The 15,858-nt window shown below is 43.4% G+C and overlaps 1 protein-coding gene across 3 annotated transcripts in view; it reads left to right on the top strand.

The window, feature by feature from the left end:
* The window catches only part of GLI3 (GLI family zinc finger 3), a 260,151-nt gene that overhangs the window by 156,542 nt on the left and 87,751 nt on the right, over positions 1-15,858 (top strand). The window lies entirely within an intron of this gene.

The raw sequence follows: 15,858 nt of genomic DNA, 5'->3' as shown, positions 1-15,858 counted from the left end.
ATCACAGCTCCATTGTGTTAAGTGCTGTACAAATATATACAAAGACATAGTCTGTGCCCTGAAGAGCTCACAATCTGAGAAAACAAATGACATATGAAGGGAAGAAGAGAGAGAGAGAGAGAATTATTTGTAATATACTTGCAGTTTTTATTATGGATAAAGAAATTGCTGCCTATACACATGTGCCTCTTAATCTAGTTATTATTAGCTAGTAGATTTCTCTTAAGCATCACTACAGGGGTGGATTTTGAGGAAAAATTTGAAGGAGAGGGTAGTGACCCGGCAGGTATGTTCAGGTAGGATGTTCCATATGTAAGGGGCTGCTTGGGAAGTGGTTTGGAGAGAGATGTGTGACAAGCCAGCAAGTGGACAGAAGAATCTGGCAGAATGGAGGAGGCGGAGGTGATGCAATAAGAGAAAAGAACAGACAAGTAGCTAGGAGTAGATATGTGAAGGACTTTGAAGGTGAGGACAAGAAGCCTGAACATGATTTGGTGAAGTAATGGGAAGTTGTGCGGGGTAGTTAAAGAGAAAGGCTGAAATCTTGAATTACCCATAGTTGCCCTGTTTTGTGCAAACATTTGTTCCAGCGTAGTGTTAGCTATGTAAATGTTTAAGGGCAACAAGGGTTAGGCATAAAACCAAGACTCGTTCGATCAAAAAATGAGTTTTTTTCATGACTAAATGGACTGAGTTTCAGTAGAAATAGGGGTAATATACAAAGGCTAGGTCAGTCTGGAATAGAACAGAAACAATTCCTCTTCGAGTGATTGCTCATAGCGATTCCAATTAGGTGTGTGTGCGCCACGTGCAAGGTTGTCGGAAAGTTTTTTCCCTTAGCAGCACCTATTGGGTCGGCTGTGGAGCCCCCAGAGTGGTGCCTTCATGGCGCTCAATATATGACCCGGCGCCTCCTCAGTTCCTTCTTACTGTCAGTGACAGTCGTTGGAACGGTGGCATCTTGCTTTGCAAGTTCTCCATGTTTCCCTAGTTTTTGATTTGGATTGTTAGTATTCTTTAGTTAGTTCTTAGTTAATGTAGTTCTAGTTAGTTAGTTAGTTAGCTGTTGGGCTGGAGGGTTTCCTTTGAGGACTTACATGTGTAAGTCCCAAGGGTTTAAGCCCTGCAAGTCCTATAACAAGCCCATGCCAACAGGTGCCCTCATGATGCTTGTTTAAAGTATCTGGGAGGAGCACCTCTGTCAGAAAAGTGCAGGATTTGTAAGGGCTTTTCCCCGTGAGCAGGACTTAGACTGCATCAGCGCCGCGGGACCTGGTGCAGAGTTCCTGGGTGCACAGTGACCTGGTGGCAGTGGTGGAGGTGGCACTGCAAAAGGAATCTGGTCAAGACCCATGGCACCATCGCCTCCCAGCACCAAAGATGGCGGGACCAGCTCAGCACTGATCCCACTCACTGGCGCAGGCGCGGCACCAGAAGCAAGAGAGGAGTGGTTCCCCAACTTCAGTGGCCCCATTAATTTGGAGAGGACCAAATTAAGGTCCCACACAGGAACAGGCAGTCTAATCTGGGGATGTAGCTGTTCCAGACCCTTGAGGAATTGTCCAACCATAACTTTGGTGAAGACAGAGCATCCAGAAACTCTGGTGTGGAAAGCCGAGATAGCCGCTAGGTGTACCTTTATGGATGTGCTGTTTTCGCCAACCCTATGGTTGGACAGTTCCTCAAGGGGCTGGAAGCATTGAAGATCTGCCCCAGGGAAGGCTGTATTGATGTTGGCACTGACCCCCCATGTATGCGGTACTGATGGACCATACAACTAGCTCCTGTATTGAGTTCTCCCAGAGCATTGGACTCAATGACATTCCATGCTACGCATCCTTTCTCCTCATCAGAGTCAGATAGCGAGCAAGAGGATTTTGGGTTCCCATTACCCACATGCCATCGGCCCGGTCCCTCAACCTCCATAGTTTGGGCAGCCATGATCCCAGCCGCCAGCTCCCTACCTTCAATGGCCATACTGGGACCCCTGGTAAGCCCAGAGACAACAAGCCTTCCAGGCTCCTAGTGTGGCAGGTCAACAGGCAAGGAGGCACCCTTCTTTAGCTGCGGCCTCAAAGCGTTCGGAACTTCCTGAGCAATTGGAGGAGGAAGTTGAAGCAGAAAGGGAAGACACCCCTCAAGCTTGTTTCTCGTCATTCTAACCTGGTGATGTGATTATGCCCCCTCCACCATCTATGGCAGATGATTTTAAGTCATTCCAGGACTTAGCTCATAGGGTTGCAAAAGCCCTGAAAATACAGTTGCACAAAGTAATTGAGCCTCACCACAACCTGGTGGATATTTTACACTCTTCCAACTCTGCCAAAGTGGCCCTCCTAATTAATGAAGTGCTCCTGGATCCTACCATTTATATTGCAGACCCTTGCGTCCATCCTGTCGATGTGCAATTGGGCGCAAAAAAAGTATTATGTATGGGTGAAGTACATGAAATTTTTATTTTCCAACCTGCCTCCAAATTTCATCATTGTGGAAGTGGTTAATTCTAGGGTCTGCCAGTACCAGTTTAAATTCATCCCATATGACTGAGATGGGAAATGTGTGGACCTGTTTGGCAGAAAAGTGTATTCATCAGCCACCCTTTGGTTCCGAGTAGCATATTACCAGGCCTTGTTAGTCAAATATGATTACCAAAACTATGTGAAACTAGGTTTCTTTATTGATCATCTCCTGGAGTCCCACAAAGACCAATTTATAGCCATACTTAATGAGGACCAGCTGGTGGTGAAAAGTCTTTCAAATCCACATTAGATGCAGCAGACATGATGGCACATTCAATTTCTATGGCCATGGTTATGAGAGAGGTTTCGTGGCTGCATTTGTCCAGCTTCTCTAAAGTGGGCCAAACCATGCTGGAGAACCTTCTCTTTGAGGGAATGAAGCTGTTCATTGAAACGAACATGTTGAAGGATTCTCGAGTGGCTCTTTGATTCCTAGGGATATATACAGCAACCTACAAGAGAAAATACAGCCCTCAGCCATAGTTTAAGCCCTGGTCATCACAGTACACATCTCAATACTCATCACAGAGATCTTATGAGCCACAGAGGAAGAAATCTAAGTTCCCTAAGCTAAAGAAATCAGGACCACAACTGACTTCATCTCAGCCCTCAACCTCGAAGTGGTAGTTTTGATGGGTTGGTTGAGGAACCCATAGAACACTCTCCTTGCAACCTTACACTAGGAAACCCCTCTCCTCCTTTCGGAGTCTGTCTTACCCAGTTCCGCAGAACCTGGAAATGGATAACTTTCCAAGTGAGTGATGGAAATCATCCAGAATGATATGCCATCCACTTCTTCTCCCTTTCCCCTCCCAAACATCCTATCCCTCTTCAGGGTCCTGTCTCACATGAGTCTACAACATCAGGAGATTAACCATCTCCTCAGCATAGGAGCTATAGAGCTTGTGCTGGTTCATTTCAGAGGAAAAGGCTTCTACTCTCATTACTTTCTGATACGAAAGAAAAGGGAAGATTGGAGACCCATATTGGATCTCAGAGAGCTCTACAGCTATGTCAAAGCATAAAAATTCAAGATGGTCACTCTATCATTGTTGTTCCCAACATTAGAAGAAGGAGATTGATTCTCGGCCCTCAACCTTCAAGACACTTATTTCCACATTTCTGTCTTACCAAGTTACAGACATTACCTCAGATTCGTGCTGGACCAGGACCACTATCAGTACAGAGAAGTCCCTTTTGGCCTTTCCATCGGCCTCCAGGCTGTTCTCCAAGATCCCACTTACACTATCAGGGCATAATGCTGTATCCTTACGTGAATGATTGCCTTTTCAGGGCATGTTTTTCATCAATGAATGAAAAACGACCTTAATACTGATGTAGAGACTAGAATTCATAGGAGCTGACCTTGACTCCATCAGGCAAAGGTGGTCCTCCCACATAGAGACAGTGCAATAGAACTGCCAAACTTCGGCCAGGCATTACCTCTAGCTTCTGGAACACATGGCTGTGGGCACATCGGTTATTGCTCATGCCAGACTATGCATGAGAGGCCTCCAAGCATGGTTCAGTTCAATTTACAAGTGAACTGAGACAACATAAACAAACCTATATAGATGCCCACAAGGGTGCACTCTCCATGAACTGGTGGAAGAACATGATAAACCTCTGTACGGGAATCCTGTTTACTCAATCCTCCTTATCTCTACTCCTGACCACCGATGCAGCCTTCATAGGATGGGACATGCATTTTAATGGACCCAAAATACAGGGCAAATGTTTTTTTTGTGGAGACAGGCCTCCATATCAACCTGCCTGAGTGCTGAGCACTCACAAATGCATGTGCTCACTTTCTCCCACTGATCAAGGGCAAACATACAAGGGTGATGACAATATGGCCTTAATGTACTACATAAACTGACAGGAAGGCACCAGGTCTCATTCACTGTGTGTAGAACCACTAAAGCTTAATATCTTCGGCCTACTTACCAAGAATACACAACAGAGTCTCAGCTGCAAATTCCCGTACGACCACAAATGGGAGAGAGAGTCGGCAATTCTACATGACATATTCTGACAATCAGGGATGCCAGTAATAGACTTTTTTGCTACTTACCAGAACAAGAAATGTCCACAGTAGCGCTCCAGAGCGGGGACTGGACAACACTCTTTAGGAAACACTGTCCTCTTTCCTGGGGACAAGGGCCCTCTTTACCCCTTTCCTCCATGCCCACTATTACTGAAGGTCCTGTTGAAGATAAAAAGGGAAAAAGCAAACATCATTCTGATCACTCTCACCTGGCCCAGGCAGATGTGATACCCTTACCTGTCGTAACTGGCATTATGTCCACTGATGACTCTACAAGTCACTCCTTACCTCCTGTCACAGAACGAGGGATATATCCTCCATCCCAATCTACAAATCCTGTGTCTCAAAGCATGGCTCTTTCATGGTTCCAGCACATAGAGGCATCTTGCTCTGAGGATGTACAGGAGATGGTATTACAAAGAACGCTATTCATTGTATCTACCTCCAGAAATGGAAGATGTTCCAGATCCAGTGCCCTCCCAAGGATGTCACACATAATACAGCCACCCTACCAGTGGTATTAGGCTACCTGTTAATCTTAAAGAAGGTTCATTTAGCAGCAATCACAACTTTCCACCTGCAGGTAGATGGCTACTCCATCTTTTCCTACCCATCTGCGAAGAGGTTTCTTAAAGTCATAGCAAACCTCTTCCCACAACTCAGGCCTCCTACTCTCCAACAGGACCTCAATCTAGTGTTAAAAGGACTGACTACACTGCCATTTGAACACAGTGCCTCTTGTTCACTAACTCACCTTTCCATGAAGACAGTGTTTTTCATTGCCATCACTTCAGCCAGAAGAATAGGGGAGATAGCAACCTTGATGGCACGTTTGCTCTGTTCTTCCCTGACAAAGTCACACTCAGACCACATCCAAAATTCACTCCCAAAGTTACTTCTGCATTTCACATGAATCAGCTTATACAGCTTCCAACATTTTATCCCAGACCTCATGAAGACAACAGGGAAACCATTCTCCATACACTTGATGTGAGAAGAGCCTTGGCATTTTATTTGGAAAGGACAAAGGCCTTTAGAAAATTTCCGAGATTCTTCCTCTCCATTATGGATAGATTAGAAGGTGCAGCGATCTCAGCTCAAAGACTTTCCAAAAGGGTCTTTGGCTGTATTAAACTCTACTACCAACTGCATAGGGTAACACCCCCATTTTCAGTACATATGCATTCCATGAGGTCAGTCTCCTCTTCATTCGTCTTCTCCAAGGGTATCCCTACATCGGAGATCTGCAGAGCAGCACCCTGGGCATCTGCACATGCCTTTGTCATTCTGGGGGATTTGGCTACAGACCTCCAATTCAGTGCCACAGTACTGTCCTCTATATCAGATTCGACTCTGACGTCCCAGCCTCCAGAGGTGGCCACTATAGTGGAGCATCCATAGGGACACTACTTGAAGAAGAAGTTACTCACCTGGTGCAATAACGATGGTTCTTTGAGATGTGTGTCCTTATGGGTGCTCCACGGCCCACACTTCTCCCCACTACTTCAGAGTTCCACTGGTTGATTCTGTGGTAGAGAAGGAACTGAGGAGGGAATACCCACACACGCTGGCTAGCCTTATGGCAGGTGGGGAGCTGCATGTGCAGGACAGACTGCTATTGAAATTCTCCAATCAGCAGCATGGGGGCCACACACACACCTACAGTGGTGCTCCCATAGGGGCACACATCTTGAAGAACCATCTTTACTGCGCATGGTGAGTAACTTCTTCACATTGAGAGACTGGGGAAGCAATATGTGACGCCTTTGCTGCAGGTGGTCACCTAAGAGGGCTGCTGCAGTAAGATTTCCAACCACACTGAAGTCTCTTATAAGTATCCTCATACTATCTTCACTTTCACTGTGCATTTTACCTTTTTGAGACCAAAAAAATCCTTTGGTTCCCTAGAAGAACTTTTCTCCTAAAGCCATTAATGGATTATAACAAAACAATGTGAATCAAAATCATCTTGCTCTGACTCAAAGTGAGGTTTTTATTTTTTTATTTTATATATTAGTTGCCTTCCAGTTGTGCAGTTCTTGTCCCAAAATAACAATCTAGTAATAATAATATTATACGTATTAGCTCTTGAGTAGCACTTTTCATACATAGATCTCAAAGCAATTATAAAGAAAAGTAACAGATGGGGAAACTGAGGTACAGGGACGTGACATGACACACACAAGGTCACACAGCAGATCATTGACAGTGCTAGGAACAGAGCTGATATCTCTGTAGACCTGATCCATTTCCCTATCCGCTGAGTCATTTATCCTGACCGTTTATGTGTGAACAGTGCATGCCCTGGGCTCATTAATGATGTATATGTACATGCATCTGCTGTATGATAACTCTCTTAACTGACATACTATTAATGAATTGTTAGCTCCATAGTGTCTTGTGGCTGATCATACTGTAATCTGATATTAATATTAATCTCTGCACCTATTTAATTGTTTCACTACGCTAGCTACAGTTTGAGCATTTGTTTTGGGGGCAAGGCAGGCACACCTGATTAATTGTTAACACAGGGAGCTGGACACTAGGAAATCAAGGTTCTGTTCTCACTGCTGCTAATAAATTATCATTTTATCTCAAGCAAATCACTACACTTCATGCTGAGATTTTAGATGAATGGTGTTACAAATGTACAAAGTGCTTTTTTACAATTCATTTACATTTTTAAGTTTTCTTGATATTTTGCTTAGTTGGCCTGACTCCCAAAATGCAGTCCTTCATATCTGAAGCAGTGAGTGGTGAAAACTAAAACATAGCAAAGCTTAGTTTAGAGGAATGCATGACTATCCTTTATTACATATGATTGATGAGAATCCAGAAATATGAAAAGTTATTTTTATAAATCTTACCCCATCAGTTAAGTACATGTCTTTGTGTTTATTATTGTTTGCAAATATAACTGGATATTTAAAGAGGAAGGGGTGAGAGTTATGGGGTGGGATTTTTAAAAGCACTCCGTATTGACCTAATTCTAGTTCCATTGAAATCAATGGGAGTTCTACTATTGACTCCAGCAGGAGAAGACTTAGGCTCACACTAAGGGCTTGTCTTCACTACAAGGGAGATCAACGCTGCTGCAATCAATGCAGTGAGTGTCAATTTAGTGGGTCTAGTAAAGGCCCGCTAAATCGACAGCAGAGCACTCTCCGGTCAACCCTGGAACTCCAGCTCTCCAAGAAGAGCAAAGGAAGTTGACTAGAAAGCATCTCCCATTGACGCAGCGCAGTGAAGACGCCTGGGTAAGTCAACCTAAGCTACGTCGACTCCAGCTACATTATTCATATAGCTGGAGTAGTGTAACTTAAGTCGACTTACCTTGGTAGTGAAGACAAGCCCTAAGACTTGGATGTTCAAAGTCTGTTCAGAGCGTAAGTGCCTTAATATCTTTGAGCATCTGGTCCTAAGTGCAGTGCTGTTGACTCTCTCACCCATAATTACTTTACTTTGAAGACAGTGGAAGTTTTGCAGTCGACTTCAATGGAGGTAGGCTTGGGCACCACCATAGCAAATACAGTCCTTAAGAAACATGGTCAGTTACAAATGAACCCACACACATGCACATAAAGCTCTCACCAAAGTGCTAGACCTCTTTTTCCTAATCAATGCTGCTGTCATAAATAACGTATACATTGTTGTGTAGTACATTCTATTGTAGTGTCCTAAAACAGTTAGATGCAGTGTATGTGTAAGCGTGTGTATGCATATTGGTAAAGCATTTAGTCTAATCTAACTGTTTTTTCCTTTGGGTTTGCAAAGCTACCATATGGTGATTATTTTAGCACTTCTATGAATTAGTAAACAATGTTTTTTCTGGTAAATAGTTTATCTTGTGGATGATATTCATATGCTTTCTGGGGACATAATTAGTACCCTGAGCCCAATATTGCAAGTACCAACTAGTGAGTGTGGGGCTTATAACTTTGAGTAGTAACATTGGGATCATTTGGACTACTTAGAATTGTTAGCACTGGGCTCACTAGTAAGTGTTTGCAGGATCAGGCCCCAGATTTCCAGAGATCAGGATTTCTTAGTATAAAATACTCTTTCATTGGCAACAGGCATATTGTTAATGGGTTAATCGGCTTATATAGATATTGTATTAAGCAAACTTAGTCGTTTAACAAGGGATATCTGACCAAACCTATTCATTCAGTCATGCGTCAGAATAGGACTGCATTTGTCTGAAATAACAAGGATGATTTTTTGTTGTTCTAATATCAAATAGAAATAAAAACTTTATTGTTTTGCTGACAGTCTTCTAAAGATTACTCACAAAAACCCTTCCAAACAAACCCATAGGCATATTTATGTTTGCAGTTCTCCAAACAATACAGAATTGAATGGATATCACAGAAACAGCATGGCATAGATATTAGCTCTTGCAGTGAATGACTTACTGGAAAATGATTAAATATCAAGGTTTGAACTTTGACATTTTAATAATATAACAAGAAGTATGAAAAGGCAATAATAAATTAGGCTATGTTATAATATTTCATTCCAGTTGGTTGACAAGCTTTGTTCTCTGAGATAGATTATTGTTCTATTTGAAGCCTTAGCACAATGTCATGTTTGAGATGTTGTAGTTATAGATTGCTTACTGTTTTCAATATTGCCTTTTATTTTTCAATGCACTAATAAGAGGGCCATTTTAAAAACTTAGGATAAAACTTGGCATGAAAGCTTCCAGTCTAGAATCAGATTTCCTCTAAAAATAAGGAAATGCTTAAATTGTCATACAGTTTTAAAAAAGATAAGCAGTACACAAAATAAAAATAACCCTAAAGCCCACAGTTTTATATTGATTTCAAAACTATTTGTTAAGCACGAATAAAAAAACCACACCTTTGGTTCCAATTTTCTTATGATACAGGTTCTTTATGCTGCTACAAAAAGTGCAAATAGCCCCTAGAGAATACTGCCATGTTAGAGGTATTCTACGATTGGAGTGAGGCCGGTAGAACAACTGTATCCCAGCTCTGTTCCCAGCATAATGGGTGGAGACAGAGAGGTGTGCAGGGACAGAGTGTACTGCAGTACATCTCTGCACGATTTAGTGTAGCCCCAGGACTCAGAATTAGGGAATCACAAAATTGGCTTAAAGTAGAGTGACCAGATGTCCTGATTTTATAGGGACAGTCTTGATTTGGGAGTCTTTTTCTTATATAGGCTCCTATTACTCCCCACCTCCTGTCCCAATTTTTCACACTTGCTGTCTGGTCACCAGAGCTTAAAGCCACCTTAGCTCCCCATTCTCCTGTTCTTGTGACAGCCACAGAAGTTTAAGAATACACAGTCTCAGCCTAAATTTAATAATAGATTATTGGATGGAACTTGGGGGAGATCCCCTGCTCATCTCTCATCCCAGGACACGTGGCTGAATGCTAAAGCACTATGTGAAGGTAGGGAAAAAGCAGGAGGGCATTAGTGGGTGAAAAAAATATGGAGTTTTATGTTTCCTTACTGAATTCCAAAAATATTTTGACTAGCTCAACAGTAGGTTGAAAGAACAGCTAGAATATTTTGTAAAAAAAAGTCTTTTTTTTTAAATTTCAAACTTTGAAAAATTTGACTTTGGACAGCTAAGGGAAAGAATCTTTCCCCTCCTTCACATCCCCTGAAAGCTGCCGAACAGACTTTGGGGGTTAGGGGCAGAGGGAAACACTCTGCGTCTATGTCGCCAGCCTAAGGCCTGGTCCACACTTAAAAGTTGGTTGACATAGCTGTGTCAGCTGAACCCCCCATATAGACACAACTAGGTCGATGGAAGAATGCTTCCATTGACATAGCTACTATCGCTTGGAGGGGACGGGGATGATGTTCCTACAGTGATGGAAAAACCTCTTCCACTGCTGAGGAAGCATCTACATTGTGGCGCTGCAGCAGCCTGCTTACGGCCCTGTAGCTGTGTCAGTGTCGCGCCTGTAGAGATGGCCTAAAGGTTGGAGCCATCTGTGCAGCTGTCATGCCTCACTCCACTCCACTGTCAATGGAGGGAAAAGACTGGGAAGCGCTCCCCCAAGTCCCCACTACGCACTGTTAAGCAGGGGGCTATTGCAGAGGTGTGCCCCACAGGATGCAGGAGGTGCACCCCTGCTCACCCAGGTGGAATCTCTCCAAATCCTGCCAACACCTCACCCCAATTCATAGCAGAACTGCAGTAGTTCCAAGATACCCTCCATCCCTGTGGAGGAAGGGACAGGATTTCCCCTCTGTCCGCAACTGATCTGAGAGCGTTTGATTTTTCCTTAATTTTAAAGCAGAGCACTTACTTAATGGCAAAATGTGGTTCCTCTGCAGTCTGCTTCCTATCCTCCCCCTCTCCTCCAGTAAAATAAAAGTGACTGCAGATCTCCTATGAAGTGCTGGGCGGGCAGCACTCTGAATGGAAGTCCTCTATCCACAGGAGCCATTGAGCACAGGTCGCGGCAGGGCAAGGCTCCATCCGTACAGTCCTTGGCCTATCTGATCAGATTGCCAGTGACAGGGACTAATTTTTGTGTCCCTTAGAACTGGATGGGGAAAATCAACTCATGTTGCATAGTATGCTGTCACTGCTCAGGGGGCTGTGACGATCGTCATCAACCTCTGCCATATTCCTGCATGTTCGCTGGAGTGATGGTTCTCAAACTCTTTTAATCGGGCCTCCCTTCTTAGTGTCCGCAGTCATTTACCTATGTCCTCCCACCCCCGCCCGAAGTACATATACCACCACACAGCTCTGAAGGCAGAGTGGAGAGCAGCAGCTGCTGACCGGACACCCAGCTCTGAGGGCAGCACCGTGTCAGCAGCAGCACAGAAGTAAGGGAGGCAATGTGAAACGTGATATTTGTCTATCACTTTTCACAGCCGATTTAGCACCCTATTGCCACCCTTGCTTCTGTGCTGTTGCTGACACCCCAGGGCTGACAGCCAGAGCTCCACTGCCTCCAGGTGAGGGGTTGGGTGAGGGAGAGGAGAGCCTGAGCCTGGGTAGCAGGGCTCCGGTTATCCCCTTTATCCCCACCTTCTGGGTGTGCACGAGCCCCAATCACCTTCAGCACCAGCCCCAGCCACCCATGACTGACAGCCAGAGCTCTTCGTCCCACCCCCCAAAAAGCACGCAGCTTGCACCTCCCTTAACACATTTCCACACCTCCCATGGGAGGCCTGCCCTAGAGTTTCAGAACAGCTGATATAAAGGCTCTCTAATGCTGTCAGTCCCCTGACTGATAACCTTCCTATCAATGCTGCAAATGAACTTGGTAACAATTTCCAAAAAAACTGAAACTCTTTGGATAGCAGGCGTAGCCACTATTCAGTGTCAATAGAAGAACCATGGCAGCCCCACTGAGATTGTATCAGATACAACCACCTGTGAATAGGGTACCACATCTTGGAATAGGTTTAAATAGTTCACCCTTCTTGTGCCAAATACAAAAGCCCCATAGTTGCTTCTCCAGTAAAGAGAAAAAAACACCTGCATAAACAAAGTGAGGAAATGTTTCTTTAGTGCTACAAGGAAAGTGCAATAGAATTCCAACACTTATATTTATAATTTTGGTGTATTTTATTGTTTGTAGTTAACTATAGGAGTGTTACCTATATATTTCAGTGTTTGTTTTACGGGTTTGCTGGCTGCTCCCTCTCTATTCAGTTAAAAAAACACACTTTGATGACATCTTTTAATAGCTTCTACCCATTGTGATGTGCTGGCTTTTAATTTTCCTTCTCTTCCAGAAAGAATTTGGAATGCACTCAGTTTTTGTTTTTGAAAAGCTAAACTGTAAGTTAGTAAAAGATGTCACCGGTCATTGGTTTGATGAGGATTTCTGTGGTTGCAGTTGTAAACAGCAAAGCAAAATGTCACTCCATCTCCCCGATAGGTAACTGTGAAATCAAATGTCTTACGTACAGTACAGCACGGGTCATAAAAAGTGAACATTGAAGGACAGTGAACATTAAACACTGTGGTATCTGCAGTGCTGCACAGCTTAATGGCAAGTGCTGAACAAGTATCGCTATGTACGTTGTTTAAAAAGGTTGATGTCTTTATTAAATCATCCAGAAAAACTCTTGACAAATGGGACAGGTACGTATACCGGTCCAGCTTCAAACCCCAATATCCCCGCATGCTGATTGCACCCCTCCTGCACAGAAGATGAATCAGATGCCTGTTTGACACCCTCTTCACATCATGTGCAGAGTTGTTTACAGAGTTGGGATCTGCACAGAGGGAGAGGGAAGAGACTTGGTAGACTGACAGTGGGCAATTTACAGCCTTGCATTATATGGGTGGGGTGGTCTTGACTGGTGTGCATGTGTGTGCGCACACATGCGTGTGCAGTTTGTCCCCTTTCAGCCTTGAAGACATTGCCTGGAAAAGGGCAATTAGCTGTTCACTTGAGCACTCCTCTGGTGAGGCGATGGAGGTAAGAGGGCGTTCAGAAGACAAGGCAGGAGGAGGGCCATGGGTGAACAGAGCCACTGTGGAGGTTTTATCAGGGTGGTTATGTCTCCAGCAGTTCCCTGGAGACCTCCCTAGATATCATGCCTGGAGAGGAACAACCCTGCTCTCCCATATTGTCTTCTCCCATAGCCTCCACCTGTAGATTTTCCCTTGGGGAGACGGGTGTTATCTGGCTCACAGAGTGATTTAATGAGAATCAGCTGAATATACCATTATGAAAAATAGAAGCAGTAAAACATAGCCCCATGATTTCTTTTACTGAAAGCTGGAAATATCTCTGTCGCCAAAGAATTATTCAGAGTGCAATAAGAGTAGTGTTGCCAAGGCCTCTGGGAGTAGATGCAGCAACACTGAGGCTCTGATTCAGCAAAACACTTGCATGTGCTTACCTCTCTTTGTTACTTTAAGCACCTGTTTAGCTGCTTGATGAAGAGGGATGAGGTTACTGAGGTGCTTAAAGTTAAGCACACACTTAAGAGCTTTCCTAGGCCAGGTGCTTAGCTACTATAGTGATGATTGCTACAGGAAAACGTATGGGTAGATTAGATAGGTTGTAACACTGGGTTTGTGCAGATTTCCTTCAAAATGTCGGATCTCTGTGTAGGTGGAGAACCAGATGCCTGCTCTTTCTGCAAGCCTCTTATTATACAGCAGGTAACACAGAAAGAGCTCTACTCTCCCACCGGACATAGAGATTTTCACTTATGTGAGGTCAAGGATGATTATGATACAAAATTTACAAAATGAGCCATGACGTTCCGAGCACTTGTTGCTGAAGAAAGTGATCCCGCTCCTATTGAAATCAACAAAATGTTGCAATTGTATTCAGTTGGAGCAAGCTTGTACCCAAAGTAGAACCAGCTACATAAATCCTTTATCTGCCAGGGTATGTGAAGACCTGTCATGTGCCATCTCAATGTCCAGTGGACTGCCATCATTTTTTGTAGTTGGATTGTCACTGAATTATACTATGAAGATCGCCCAAGTCCATGCTGCTTTATTCTTTGTCCATTATTTACACAGTGCTCAAAGTGTGCTAGGTGCTTTGTTGAGCCATAGAACACAGTTCCTACCCAAAATGCTTACAGTATAAAATTAGACCCAATATTAGGACGAAGCAGCTATTAATAAGGATGTGAGAAAGGGAAGGACAAATACTTGCTCTTGTTGGCTATGTAACCTTTGATCTGTTGTTGTTGTCTGATTTTTGTTTTTGTTTGTTTTTCTAAAAAATAGTGAGGAGAAGAGTGTGAAACAAGGTAGCTGAGGTGACTGGAGGAGGGTGGTAGCATGTTACACTCAGATGTTGGGGAGAAATCAAAAAACATTAGTCTGGAGTTGAAAAGTTAATATGGAGTCTGACGACACCCCCTATGCTGCCCTATCCATGCTGCTTCTCCTGGCCTCCTGGAGCTGAGTGTTTTCCAGGGACTTGAGGCCTTTCATAGCCTTCTCAGAAGCTTGCAGGACCCTGTGAGGGAGGGTTTTCTGGATGAAGTGTCCTTGAATGGCTCCCATTTGATCTGGAAGGGGGGAGATGAGCTGGCTTGTCTGGCTCTTAACTCTGTTCTTGCTGCTGCCCTACTTGGCTGTTGACCAGTTGGAGAACGAATGATTGAGAATAACATAGGCTTTCAGCCTATTGACAAAACCCATTGAACAGTTTACCGTTCAATATGCACCAGATAAGATCAAGGCTTTTACTTTGTGACATTCAATGTGGATTTCTAATAGTTCTTGATTTGTAACCATAGCCAAAAACCAAGACTGCAGAATGACATTGTGAGATTCCAAATTTGTGCTCTCAGTGCCTTTCTGGTTACCTTTGCTCAATGTAACAAATCCAAGTACAATATGTTCTACCCTGCTGGAATGGGAAACTCACCCTGTGATGTGATGTCCAGCAGTGTTCTTTCTGCTCCTTGCATCATTATCAGTTAAAAAGATTCTATGACATGAACTTACATGTCAATTTTTATCAATGAACCATGAAGCCAGTTTCTTCTTCCATAAATTGTGAGTTTTACTGTGGAAACAGCTTTAAAATCTTATTTTGATTGGTAAAGCAACGATAACTCAAAAACACACAGAGAAAAGATGCTTTGAGTAATGGTTGCTTTTCTAACTATAACTACACTTTAAACACCTGTAAAGGTTTATTGGTCATTGGTTAGGTACTTGTGGATAATTTGCTTGGATCCCAATGCAATTATTTGATTGCCAGAGTCTGCTTTTAACACACAAAAATGCAGGGGCGTAACATAAACATTATAACAAAGGGACATTTTCAGGTGTGGAAAGCAAAAAGGGGTTTACCTTGAAAATAACCTTCTCAGTGAAAGAAACAGACAAGTGCCATATAAATAAGAAGGAAGGAAGGAAGAAAAGATGGAGAAATACAAAGAAACAGGAGAAAAATCTTTGTTCCCCAAATGTTATGACTCTCATGTATTTCTTTCAGAGAGTCTGATGTGCAGTTAAGCACTAATAACTTTGATCTTTGTCCCATTTGTACATTAGTGTTTCGGAGCTGATAGCTGAGCAGAATTGACTCTTGCCTCAGATTACATTTTGTTGCCTTATAAGTGACAGCAACAACCCCCACTGACTGTGGTGTGTATGTTACAAAAATACAGGTCTCTTTTTTATTATTCTGTGTAAGTCAGCAGCATCAAAGAAATGAGCTGCCCCAACTGGTCTCACAGCTGCTGCTTGTCTCTGTTCTGTATATACGCTAAATTAATTGGAAAAACAGGGACAAAAAGGCATTTAGTTCAGGTCAGCCTGTTCAACTACAGCAAATACATGACAGGCTAAATCATTGT

This window comes from Gopherus flavomarginatus, chromosome 2 (genome assembly GCF_025201925.1).
Source record: "Gopherus flavomarginatus isolate rGopFla2 chromosome 2, rGopFla2.mat.asm, whole genome shotgun sequence".
Taxonomy (NCBI): Eukaryota; Metazoa; Chordata; order Testudines; family Testudinidae; genus Gopherus; species Gopherus flavomarginatus.
Note: the sequence above shows the minus strand (reverse complement) of the source record. Positions and strands in the feature narration are given on the sequence as shown.